Below are 14,313 nucleotides of genomic sequence, written 5' to 3'. Positions count from 1 at the left end.
CCGTAGCCAGGGGGGCTAAAAAAATACATTTAAGACTATATCACGGGAGATTCAGATTGAATATTGACTATGTAAGTCGGAGCATCCTGACCCCAAATAACCTCGTAAACTACGGGCCTCGTAAACTACGGGCCTAATTTGGACCATGTGTTGTTTTTGTAGTTGTTTTTCTTTGTTCATTCTTTGTTTCCTGCAGCATTGGTCTTGATATAGGGTGTGGTCTGTTGAACTGTTCATTGCAATATATATTTTGGTAATTCTTGTGATCCATTTAATGTATCATGTTTAATTCTCATTCAGAGCAGGACAGGATCAACTCATTTTTACTGTGATTGGACGATTTGTCTATTTGTATTCCGAATGGAACAAGTTAGGGGACGAACATTTCATTCCGGCAGGGTAAAACATATTATTATACCTTACATATATTACAAACAATTCTATTGGGTAAAACGTTATCACGTGACATGGAATAATTCAGTTAATTTTCATTCAATTGCAAGGAAGAACGAATAACCCTAAAAATTTACACCAGCGTTGAATAACCCTATTATTCACCGGCGAATAACCTTTTTAGTTTGTTGATTTGTACTCATGAAAATGGCAACGTTCACAGACGTAAATAAACAAAATGGCAACGTTCAAGTTACAGGACGCCCATTGATCGAGAGAAGAGGAAATAAGGCTTTTGACGTGCATCTTGTGCCGATGATATCTCTAATAACGGTCCTTTTCAGGGCCATCAATATTTTACAAAAAGAATCTACCTTTGTTGTACATACGAGAATTACATGTATTTTTGAACGTCAACTTGTGTTTATTACTGACTCAAGTAAGGGTAAGTGCTTTTACAATCATGATTCAAAATGCCCTTCCACTGTTAGTTCGGTATAATAAAACAATTGTGGCCCCTTAGAAGCGATGAATATCCAAAATTGTCAACCCTTAAAAGTTATTTCACTTCGGGCTGCGCCCTCAGTTACATAACCTTCTCGTGTTGACAATTTTGGTTAATCACCTTTTCAACGGGCCATAATTGTATAATGTTCACCAAGACAGGATGAAAATGAATATTTTGTCACTCAAAATGCAGGAAATAAATGTGCACAAAAGTGATAAAAAAGGTGACGTAGAAACAGATAACAGACTCATTACAGGGAATGTGAAAAACAGGTCATCATACGGCCTTCAACAATGAACAAACTTCGCACCATATAGTGAGATATAAAGGCCATATATGGCCTAAATGATAATAAAATGGGAATACATTCAAAAGAAAAAAGTAACAGTCTGATTAAAAGCTACAAGAGTGAAACGAAAAAAGGCAAATAAAATATATTAGAATTAAACATGTTTGTAAGCTTTCAACCGTGCTCTAACCTTGGACAGTGGCTTAACAGCACCTTCTAACAATTTCAAAAAGGTTTGCCTCTTCTGGTCGGTACTCAGCACAAAAACAACTAATAAAATGACAAAGTACCGGTTTGTTACTGTTGCAAAACTGTTTGTTCGAAATACTAAGGATTTTCTACCCGAGGAATAGATGACCTTAGCTGTATTTGGCAAAACCTTTCGGAGATTTCTTTCGTTAAAATCAAATACGTTGTTACATTCACGAGATAATAGAATAAGTTGAGACATATAAACACCATAAGAAGATGCTAAGGGAACGTCATCATCTAAAAATGGATAATTAACAATAGGAAATGAAAAGTTATCACTTTTATCGTAAATTTTAGTATTAATCTTCCCGATAAAGATATAGATTTCAGTGTTCATTGTTAGTATTAGCTTTATTTAAAGGGGCACTAGCTACGAGATATATAAAAAATCTAAAGTATGATTTTTTTGTTCAATCATTAATGAAAGTGAAATAGTGAAATAATAATTCACTTTTAGCAGCCAGTATGGTTCAATTTTGTCAAATTAAGCTAAGAAACATTGATGATGAATTATTCACTTGCAATATATTCATTGAATCCGTATTCATGTGAACTTCAATTTAACTCCTTAGCTAGAGATGGATAACGCATGCACTGTGCGTGTTCGGTTATTTAAAGGAAAATAATGTCAACATTGAAGGTGAAACAAAGGTAAATCATTTGATTGACTGAATCGATCCGCAAAAAATCATTATCGGAGGTCAACTCAATAGTTAATTAGATGGCGTCAAGACTGAAATACACACGAAACGAAGCTACATATTATCGAGCCCATGCCCTGTAAATTGTTTATTTTAGACTTTTTATAATTTGGATAAATGTTTTACATGGTTATAAATCAAATATGAGAATTTGAGTCATATCGGTGAACATCAATTTGACAGCTAGTGCCCCTTTAAAGTAAGTTCAAAAGGATATATATCTTTAGTGAACATATTGAAGTCGTCATTATTGATATCATCTAAATATCTAAATGTGTTATTAAATTTTTGTATCAGATATTGTTTCGATGAGTCTTTGCTGATTTTAGACATAAATTGTAATTCTTAACAATACAGAAACAGGTCCGCAATATGTGGTGCACAGTTAGTCCCCATTGGAATTCCGATAACTTGGCGATATACGGAGTCTCCAGAGCGAACAATAATTTTAGTTAGTCAAAATTCTAGTGCAGTTATCACATCAAAGCTATGTTTACATTTATTAATGCAAATCCCGGCTGGAAAAAAATGAATATATATTAGAAGAATGTAAATTCTACGGTCACCTTAAGCGATATTTTGACATCATTAAATAGCTTGTACGCTTGAAACGTTTTTTTGGAACAACATCAGAATCCTCTTTTTAGAACACCAAAAACCTACAATGCACCAGGAAGCACACGCAAAAAAATAAATAAAAAAACTTTGCCATTATGTTAAAGTAAGCTTTGCACTTGATGGATTTTAGCTGATAATATTTCATAATTCTTTGCTAATGGGTTTAAATCACTTCTTACATAACTTGTCTTAGTGGTTCATTTGCATGTAAATACCGGAAGTTTTGTATAAAGGCATTTAGTGACTTCTGAATTCCCTTCAGACAAACATCCATCTTAAAATGAGGAAACACTTGAGAATTTCCTTTAAATCCTACGTATTTAGATCGATTAACAATTGAACTGTCTGTACCATAGGGAAGTGTTTGGTTCTGAGATAATTTAGAAGGACAAGACTACTTCATACTCATTTTGTATCATACAATTTGTAAAGAGTTATCTATTGAATGTGCACGTTTGGTCTAAACACGAATTTCTATTGAAGTTTGTGTTGTTAGCTCAATTTTAGTACTAACTATTGATAGTTTATTTTTATCAACGATAGTCACTCTTTCGGTCATAAAACTCGCCACAGTACTAGGAGTTCAAAATATGTGCTCTAAACAACGAATCCAGTATTTTGATTGGATTTATTTTCGATTCTGAGTACGAAAGTCGTACTCGAAAAATATTTTAATTCGAATGTACCTAATGAGTCTTTTGTAGAAGAAACGTTTTTGTGTACATGCACAATTGTAAGTCTGGCATCTTTGGTGAGTTTTCTTTATGACTGTAAGGCCAGATATCTCATTTTGTTTGTGTGTTTTACTGCCACTGTATCGAAATTAGAACATCAAAAGCGAAGTAAAAGAACTGGTTTCATTACATAACAAATGTGTTAGGAAAAATCCAAATATGATAACATATGTAATATGTACAAATATGCATTACGATTTAAAAAGAACACTGCAAAAACTCACCTCAAAAATATTAAACATGTTTTTTTTACAATTTAATAATTTTTCTTGATATTAATACATATGTTGCCCTTTCAAAACACATTCTGACTCTCGGTTAACTGGTCTTTGTTTTTATCTTCTAAATGCCGCGTGCTTGGAAGAGAAGCTGCAAATACCAATAAAAGTCTTTCGTTTGAGACGGACGGGGAACGAACTCATGACCTCCCGCACTCGAGGCGAGCACACTGCCACGTCACCACCGAGGTGGTTCTAGATGAAGAGAGACGTAATGGTTACTTGTCTTGAAATAGGTTACTTTGTATATGGAAGGAAGTTTTATTTAAGATCAACTATATGTCATTAACACGTGCATAATTACAATCACTATGACTTTTGTACAATTGTTCTGCATTTCTTCGTTTTCATTTTTTGTTTGTAAAATCTTTCTTTCTTCCTTATGATTTATGTTTGTTAAGGAATATCTTGGAACTAGAAAATGAATAATAGAAGATATGCGATTGTTCAAGCCAATCGTATTTCATGTAATGCAACGAAACAACAAGGGAACATTTCCCTGGGATATATAAGTGCAAGGGAACATTTCCCTGGGATATATAACAGCAAGGGAACATTTTCCTGGGATTTCCCGTGGATATATAACAGCAAGGGAACATTTCCCTGTGATATATAACAGCAAGGGAACATTTCCTTGAGATATATAACAGCAAGGGAACATTTCCCTGGGATATATAACAGCAAGGGAACATTTCCTTGGGATATATAACAGCAAGGGGACATTTCTTTGAGATATATAACAGCAAGGGAACATTTCCTTGGATATATAACAGCAAGAGAACATTTCCCTGGGATTTCCCGTGGATATATAACAGCAAGGGAACATTTCCCTGGGATATATTTTGTTGTTTTTCACATACTTGTCATTATTTCATTAGGGTTTAAGAACTTATACATGTAACCTGGCAGATAAGCCCTAAGGAGTTAAGACGATTTCCATCAGAAAAATATCTGTATGTATAAACTAGAAAACCAAGAACGAATAGATAAAGGGAAGATCACTTGATATCCAGTTGAGATAGATGGAAATGAATATCCTGGTCTTAAAAGAACTGTAAAATGCAGGAAATAATCGTACCAACAAAATGCGGGAAATAATCTTAAAGTAATTACATGTATTTCCAAAAGTTAAATCAAATTTTCCCTGCGCAATACTAAAACCCAATCAGCAACAGGTGAACATGAATATTCTGCATGAAACCACAAGGAAAATCAAATGGTCGTCCCCAATCATTCTTTGTGTATTTTTTTAAAAGAAAATCCAACCTATAAAATAAATATACTATATTCTATTTGATATATGTGACATAAACACGACTTGATATATGTGACGATATCGCGAGTCCATATAGTTTACGTGATTAGTAATCCTTTATTGTCGCGTGTATTGAATTCAATAAATGATTGTTCTACGTTTTTCCGATGGTATTTTCTTTAAGATGGTTCGGAATAAAGGACTTTTGATACATAGTTATTCCATTAATTAACGGAAATGATTGATGTAAATGTACTAGTAAATGATTGCTGATTAAATGGTCTATATTTAGACTTTTTCCAACTGGAGATAAAACAACGCACAGCAGGGGACATATGTTTCGTTCAAGCTTTTAGCTACTAGTTTAACCTTATAAACGTTCATATTGAATGATGGCCTACTTTTTCAGCTCATATTTGACGTCATCAACATAAAATCTCGCCCTTTCTTCTAACACATCAAACATAAGAAATGTCATTTGAATAATATTAAAAGGCTGCCTTCAATAAAAACAGAACTTAATTATATAAAATTTTCCTTCCGGAAAAATGAATAAATGTCAAGTAAAACTACGACGAGTAGACAAATAAGTAAGCATTTTCGGCAAAAAGTCCATGACACATCCGAAAACTGGAAAAAAAAGAAGTTGGACATATACCGAGGTAAAGAACACTTACTTTATTAGACAATACCGAGGTAAAGCATACTTACTCTATGATTGGTTCAAACAATACCGAGGTAAATAGAAATAAGAAGATGTGGTATGAGTACCAATGAGACAACTCATCATCCAAGTCACAATGTGTAAAAAATAAACAATTATAGGTCAAAGTACGACCTTCAACACGGAGACTGGGCTCACACCGAACAGCAAGTTATAAAGGGCCACAAAATGACTAGTGTAAAACAATTCAAACAGGAAAACCAACGGTCTAATCTATATAAAAAAACGAGAAACGAGAAACACTTATGAACCACATCAACAAACGACAACCACTGAACAACAGGTTCCTGACTTAGGACAGGCGCAAACAAATGCAGCGGGTTTAAACATTTTAACAGGCGCCTAACCTGAAACCGTACTGTAACATTACAACATAGAAAGACACACTATAAAATATCAATTGAAATGGCTTAACTCGATCAAAAAGACATATTACCAAAAACAAGTAAACATACACTGAACGAATAAATGTGATGTATGACACAATATAAATATAATATTCATAAAAAAAGGGGATGTAAAACAATGTCAAACAGACAACTATAACCTGGGACGAAATGGCGTTAAATAGAATAACGTACCCAGGTAAATTTAAATAAAATAATTGTGTTGTTAGGAGTACGAAATTTTTTTTACAAAATAAATAAATTTGTTGTTCATAGTACGAGTACAGAACTTAAAATATATTGTCATGCTAAATACTTATCAAAGGTGGTACATATTAAAAATAGCGAGACGAGACATAACACAAAATAAGTAAACATTAAATAACAAAAATGTATTACAAATAGTGTTAACAGGTCAAATTAACACGAAAGTACGATTTGAGAGTACTCGCAATTACTGAAAGCTAGTTAAAAGCCAAAAACAATTAATAATAAAAAATCATGCATCAGAGACTAAAACACATCCCAGGGATTTAGTATTTTAACGCATTTGACAGTCAAAGAAGACATGACTTGTGCAATGCCAAAATAAAAGTATCGACAGGCAAAATGATAGTTAGGATTTAACCTTATATTAAAAATGTATCAAGTCATATATAGATAAATCAATCTCTAAAATAGAAAATAAACGTGGATGTGTATTTATACATCCCCCAAAACCATTGAAAAGAATATATTTTAATTTGTTGATGACAAAATCGATATTCGTGCCAATGTAAACAATATTCAAAGATCTTATTACAACACTAATAAGATAACCTAATAAGTTTGTTAAAAAGTGCGATGAGTTTACATGGATCACATATTGATTTCCGCTTTTAGTACAATATTACCGTAAAATTTAGGATGTGAAATACCGTTTTTTTTATTATTCTATTCTACCATATAGTGACCGCCTTCAACAAATTGAAGATTATGTCACAGGAGGAAACTTACAACAAGACATAGATTGATATATATACAATCTTTAAGAAATACGAAAAAATAAAAAAAATGCTTTGTATAATTAAGTATGATGTAATAGTTGAGTTAATATTGATGCTTTGAAATTGAAGATTTGAAAGAGTCTACTGAAGATGCAATTTACAATGTTGTCCGGTAGTTTGTTCCAGTCGGTAATAGTTCTTGGAAAATAGGATTCTTTTCTATACTGTGTTTTGCAGGATGGAATTTGGAAGCTGTTCGAATTTGAATGTCTTGTTTGTCTTTTTTGTGGGATTAATTTATTATTTTTAGGTATTGCAACCTTTTCGTGTTCAATTTTATAAAGCATTACTAATCTTGAGTCTTTTCTTCTGTCAGAGAGGCTGCGCCATTCAAGATGTTGTAACATGTTACCAACGCTTGAGGTGTTTCTGTATTTGTTGGTAACAAGACGCGCAGCCCTCCTTTGAACTTTTTCAATGCTATCTATGTCTTGTTGTAAGTATGGATCCCAAACAGAGCAAGCATACTCTAGTGATGGTCTTACTAGGGACTTATATGCTTGCTCTTTAATTGATGTTGAGCTTATGTTCAGGTTCCTCCTTAGAAAGCCTAGGGTGCTATTAGCTTTCTTGCATATGTTGTTTATGTGCACATCCCATTTAAGGTTGGAACTGATGGTAACCCCCAGATATTTTGCTGTTGTTACATGTTCTAATGAGTGATTGTGTAATGTGTAGTTAAATTTGATAGATTTTTTTATTTCTGGTGACTGAAATTACATTACACTTATCTGGGTGGAATGCCATTTTCCACATAGTTTCCCACGATGCCAGTTTGTCAAGATCTTTTTGTAATGTGGATGCTTCGGAATTTGATTTTATTGCCAAATACACTAATGTGTCGTCTGCAAATAAACGTACTGTAGATGTAAGACTAGTTGGAATGTCGTTAATATAATACAGGAAGAGACTTGGTCCAAGAACTGACCCCTGTGGAACCCCTGACTCAACTGCAACATACTCAGATTTTTTCCCCTCTAGAACTACTGCCTGTTTACGATTGCTTAGAAAATTTTGTATCCAGTAATTTAATTCCCCCTGTATCCCGTAATGGTGAAGCTTATTAGTTAGAAGAGAATGTGAAACTTTATCGAATGCTTTAGAAAAATCCATGACCAAAATATCTGTTTGTTTACCGTTTTCCATGTTAAGTGAGACATCATCTATAAATTCAAGTAGTTATGTTTCGCAGGATCGACCTCTGCGAAATCCATGCTGTAGGGGATATAAAATGTTGTGATTATCTGCATGTGTCATGATGTGTTTAACTACTATGTGTTCTAAAAGTTTGCAACAAATACATGTGAGAGATATAGGGCGGTAGTTTTCAGGGTTATATTTTTGGCCTTTTTTGTATACAGGAGAGACATGGGCAGTTTTCCAGTCATCTGTTTTAACTGACTTCTCAAAGATAATGGTAAGTATTGGTGCAATTTCATGTGAAAGTTCTTTTAAAAATCTTGGTTTAATTTCGTCTGGTCCTGCTGCTTTGTTAGGATTTAAGTTATGTAAAAGTTTTTGTATACCTTATGTTTTTATATGATTAATTTTGTTATGGGTGGAAAAAGAGTATTCTGTGGCATGTTACACTGTTTGACAAATTCTTTATGGGAGATATTTGATGTTGGTGTGAATACAGACTGGAATTGTGCGTTAAGTGCCCCAGCTTTTTGTAGTGGATCAGTTAAGAGTTTGCCATCTTGTTTAATTTCAGTAATACCACTATAATCAGTTTTTTTATGTTTAATATAGGTCCAAAATTTTTTCATAGTGCCAAAATTTGTTCCATCTTGTGGTGGTAATATGATGCTTTCAATGTATTCCCAGTATGATTTTCGTATACATTTCTGTACCTGGTGTTAATAAGTTTTCTACAGGTACAGCCAAATTTACTAATCAAATCTTTGTATCTATGAAAGAATTTAGTAAACGTTTTAAGTAATTTATGGTAACGAAATCCACACTTAAGTAACACTTAAGTGTAAAGCACACTCATTATATGATTGGTTCAGGCAAAACCAGAGGTCGTGGTAGCTTAAAAGACGACTATACGGTATGAGGTTTTCTCATTGTTGAAGGCCGTATGGTTGCCTAATAATTGCTCACATCAACTTCATTTAAACTCTGGGCTGTTATACATAAAACCACTTAAGTTAAGATATCCAATCGTAGTACTTATTTATCATAGGACATGTAAAAAAAATCCGTCCGTTTGGAACAAATCATAACTTAAGTAGCTTTATACATACGGGCCCAGGTGAATGTTATCTCATTTGTTATCATATCATATCTCCTTATTTTTATATGTATAATTACCACCACTGTGGGCTGAAAACCAGTCCGTTATACCATAATATATATACTTCTAGATGTCTTTTGATGACTTTTCTCGTTTGGTTGTTGTTTTTGGCGCGTATGTGGTAGAGCTATATTTGTATGTGCTACATTAATTTAGAATATAGCAAAGTGCTCTCGACCAATGAAATTGTAGGATCTGATGCATCTTAGTTGTGAAGAATGAATGCAAATCATGTTCTTAGTAAAGGGATTATCCTATTATTTGGGTCTATTTACAGTTCAAAACAAAGAGTTTCTATAAATGAGTTACAACTGACCCGAAGCACATTTATCAGATTGAAAGGATTTATCACACAGTGATTGAAACTGACTAAAAGTTGAATTGTGAAACAAAGAAAAAACTCAAAATAAGTTGAAGTTTACTGTGCAGTGAAATTGGTACCGTGAATGTTATAATGAAAATATTCTTCAAATTACTAAATAACTAAACAATATTAAAGCATTTGCAAAAAAAAAAAAAAAAAAAAGCTTTGAAATAAAAAAAAAAACTTATTAGCTTTCAAAAACTTTGATCACTGGATCAGCGGTTTGGAAGAATAGTTATTTCCAATATTCCGATAAAATGAAAAAAAAAAAAAAAAACAGAAATTTAATTTAAGTTTTGAACATATTAAAAACTTTTAAAGGCATTTTATTTGAAATTTCCCTGACATAATGAAATATGTAGTCTGCTAGTTTATTCAGGTAGAACATTACTAGTACCTATTAATTAATATGTTTTCAATTGGTCAGTATGATTTAGGCGGGAATCTTTGTTAAACTTTTCTTTGTTTTGGGCAGTTGGCTAAAAGTCTTTATCTTGAGTGGTATCCTTTTCTTTAACTTATTGGTAATTTTTATATCTTTGGTACTGTAAATGGTCTAGGACCAGCATATGTGAGCCATAAAAGTGTCCTGTGAAAAAGTGTCGTCCTAGAAACTTTTTCACAGAAAAGATATATTTAAATGTGTCCGATGCTGTGAAAAAGTGTCCATTCAATCGGACATAAGTTCATGATAAAATACTATTAATTAAATTCTGTCCTTTAAAGGTTGATTTTCAATATGAGGACACTTTTTTCACAGTAAAAAGTGTCCTTTAAAGGGAGATAATAAATAAGTCACTGAAATGTTTTAGCTATATTTAATTTTCTATTACAAAAACAAACCTATTAAGATCCAGTTATAATTTGATATAAACAAAAATGGAACAAGAAAGGCCAAATGTAGGAAGAACAGTATTTATGAGTACTATTCTTGAATATTACATGATTTTGTAAATTGAAATGAATTACATGTATTATTATTCACATAGTTCATATTAAGTTCTATTAAATGTATTACTGTTTGTGTGTGTATTAGTACATGTTTTATTGTTATTGTATAATTTATGTTTAATTACACATGGTGATGATCACATTTTGTATGAATTCAGTACTCCAGTTTACATGCCATGTTTTAATAGGGACAAAACCCCCATGCTAATTTTAAAACTTCAATTTAGATAAAGAACTGAAGCTATGTATATATTTTGTAGGTATTGAGAGTTGACACTTTTTCACGTGAAATACTGTCCTTTCTACATGTTCTATGAAGGACACTTTTTCATATGAAATATTTTCCTTTCTTTGAAGGACACGTTTTCACATGTTTGGACACGATTTCATAGGTAAATATCGTCAAGACGATATTTCATAATGACATTATGTCCGTGGACACAATTTACTATGAAAAAGTGTCCGGTGGACATAATTTCATGGCGGACAATATTTAATCCTACACATATTCATATTTAAGGGTTATTCAAGGTCAGTTTATTGCAGGCTCATTGGTAACAATAACATTCCAGTTTTATTATCCAAGAGTGAGTGATATATAAATGTATAATTGATTGATTTGAACAAGAAGGCTTAAACAGCAAATATCACAGGAACTTATTTCACTTTTTTTAAACATTTAATATTTATTAATTCATGGAGCTGTGATTTTTATTTACGTCGAGCTGTGAATTTTATTAATTCATGGAACTGGGATTTTTATTAATTCATGGAGCTGCGAATTTTGTTCCAGAACTCATTTCACATTTGGTACAAAAAATTAGTTCCGGAACAAATTTTACAGTGCTGGAACATATTTCCTTATATAATGTACATTCCGGGTATAAATTTTCTGTGAATTAAATTCCGGCGGAACAAATTTGTTGTTACACTATGAACTTAATTTGTCGTTGCATATTTCACAATGCACGAAATGCAGAGAAATATATTATGTAATAATTTAATACATAATTCTAAATGGTGTAATATCGTTTTGTGTGGCTTGTAAAACTATTATTTTAAAGCACAAAGGAAATCTACACAGTTTCTTGTATGCATATATATATATTGATTTTATAATAATTGATTGTTACTACTGATTGAATTGTATGAGAATTATATTTGTTATTATTTCAGGGTCGTTTTCATTTTGAATACTTACATCAATTGTGATGAAATAAAGAACCATAGACCCATACAACGTGTTTGTGTTTTAATTTAATACAAGGGAAACACGACTACACCTACCCCAGTTCTTCTTTCATTGATATTGCTTACTTCAATGTTATTATAACTTAGAGTGGAATAGCACAAGGTAGAGATGAAATGAAATGAAAATACATTTTAATCATTTCAAGAACTGTAACTACGATGTTTAGTCAGATGAGTAATTGTCTGTCGTCTTTGCTTTACTTTTCTGATAAAATGTCCCGGATGTAACCGTGTTACTTCGAAGCATAAATCAAATTGTAAGGCTTTGTTACCGAGACAATTAGTATGAATTATTACCTTTTATATCATAAAAGAAGCCAGTTACTGAAGAGAAAGGGATGAATAACGACATTATATCATTAATGACACTTTGTTCGGATTATATATTTAAAAGTGTTTATGTTGGGGGCATAGTTGACTAAGTAGATAAAGTCATGTTTCTATTTACAGTACAGGGTTTATCCAGAAAACATAGTTCACAAAGTCAGTAACAGTCATATGTCTATTATATATAACAATAAGGAGGTGTTGTTTGATTGCTTAAGACGGGATCACACATTCACGATTTTAACTGCCGTCCTTGACAGGACCTCCGTTCCCGATTAAAATTTGTCAAAAAAACTGATCAAGATCCTGTGAATCGTGGCTGGAAATTCAAACTTTAATCAAAATTTGTAAAAACATTTATTTAATCACGACAACAATCAGGTATTGTTCAAGAAGTGTCCAAATTCAGCCTTTTCCAGCCGAATTTGTCCCGACTATTCCGTTCTCAATCCGATTCTAATTTGATTTGTATTTTAAGCATGGTAAAACACGACCGAATCTGTCCCGACAGCGTCCCGATTCTACCGAATGTGATCCGACAGCGTTCAGACAGTGACCAGACAGTGAACCGACGCTGACGGAAGATATCCGTTAGAAAACTGTCGCCATATTCGGGATGATCAGGTACTGTCAGAACGCAATCCTATCACAGTCTGCTGTACCGCATTGCAAACGGCTTTGCCTGTATAGTGTTCTGTTATTGACGGGACTCTGACGTGGGTATTATTGCCGAAATTCGTATCAATAACGGGATTGTTCCGGAATGGTTTCGGTAAAGACGGTTCGCAAACGACTAGATCTGGATGCAATCAGGACTCAATTGGCAAAAAAACAGCAATGCCAAATTCTCCAGACCATGCCCGTTCCACAGGACAACGTCCAGATACCACAGAACATTGTTACGATTTGATCCGGTACAGCAGATTCTGTCACGACATAGTCACGATTGTAATCCGACTAAACAAAATCGGCTGAGTTTCCCTGAATGTTACGGGACGCACCTTACTGTCGGGGATGTTTTGCCGTATACGGCTGCGTTCAGACAATAATAAGACATTCTAGATCATTGAGGATAGTAATCCAACTTTTTCACCTACCGTGTCTTAGCGCTGTCTGGTCTCAAACGGGATCCATAATCGGCAGTGTGTGAACGCCGCATTATGAGACAATTATCCACGAAAGTCCAAATGACGTGCTACATGTACGATGTTTTAAACACTTATGGTCATACATTATACATTCTTTGATGTTCACATTTTGACAAGGATATGCTTTTATCAGACTGCTCACGACGACTTTATACTAAATCATTAGGAAATTTACTGGTACACACATTAGCGTTGGAGAACACCGCTTATCTGTTACATGTACTTAAAATCTAGCTTTGAACTAGCTTTTAGAGAAGTTTAGGAATTTTTTGTCATTTGTGTATTGTTTATTGTTATATGTTATTTGTTTTATTTTTCATTTTTTTTGGTTATTTTTTTATACTCAGTCCTGATCTGATAAGTGTAGCAGTTTGCACCAACTAATTTTAGTTTGTTCTTATGTTATGTTTTTACACTACTGTCCAAGGTAATAAGGGGAAAAGGAGGTGGTTGGGGTGGGTCGTTGAACACTCTGAAACATGTTAAATACCGTTATTTTATTTATATGCATATCCAAATCCAAGAATCTGCAAACCAGTGATTGTCGTTTGTTACTGTCTTCAATATTTTGTCTTTTTTTGGTTCATTGTTGTAGTATAGATAAAGCCTTTGTTTTTCTCTTTTGAACGGTTTTATATTTTGTCGTGTTTAATACAGAGTTATATACGTTACGGTATTTGTTTTTCTAATTGCCTATTTCTATAACGGACTTTATTATATGTAGAAAAAATTAATTAACAAAGAAGAAACAGCCATTTGTCTATTACAAGTGTAGAGTTTATGTTTCCA

The sequence above is a fragment of the Mytilus californianus genome, unplaced genomic scaffold, assembly GCF_021869535.1.
Source record: "Mytilus californianus isolate M0D057914Y unplaced genomic scaffold, xbMytCali1.0.p SCAF_8, whole genome shotgun sequence".
Lineage (NCBI taxonomy): Eukaryota > Metazoa > Mollusca > Bivalvia > Mytilida > Mytilidae > Mytilus > Mytilus californianus.
Note: the sequence above shows the minus strand (reverse complement) of the source record.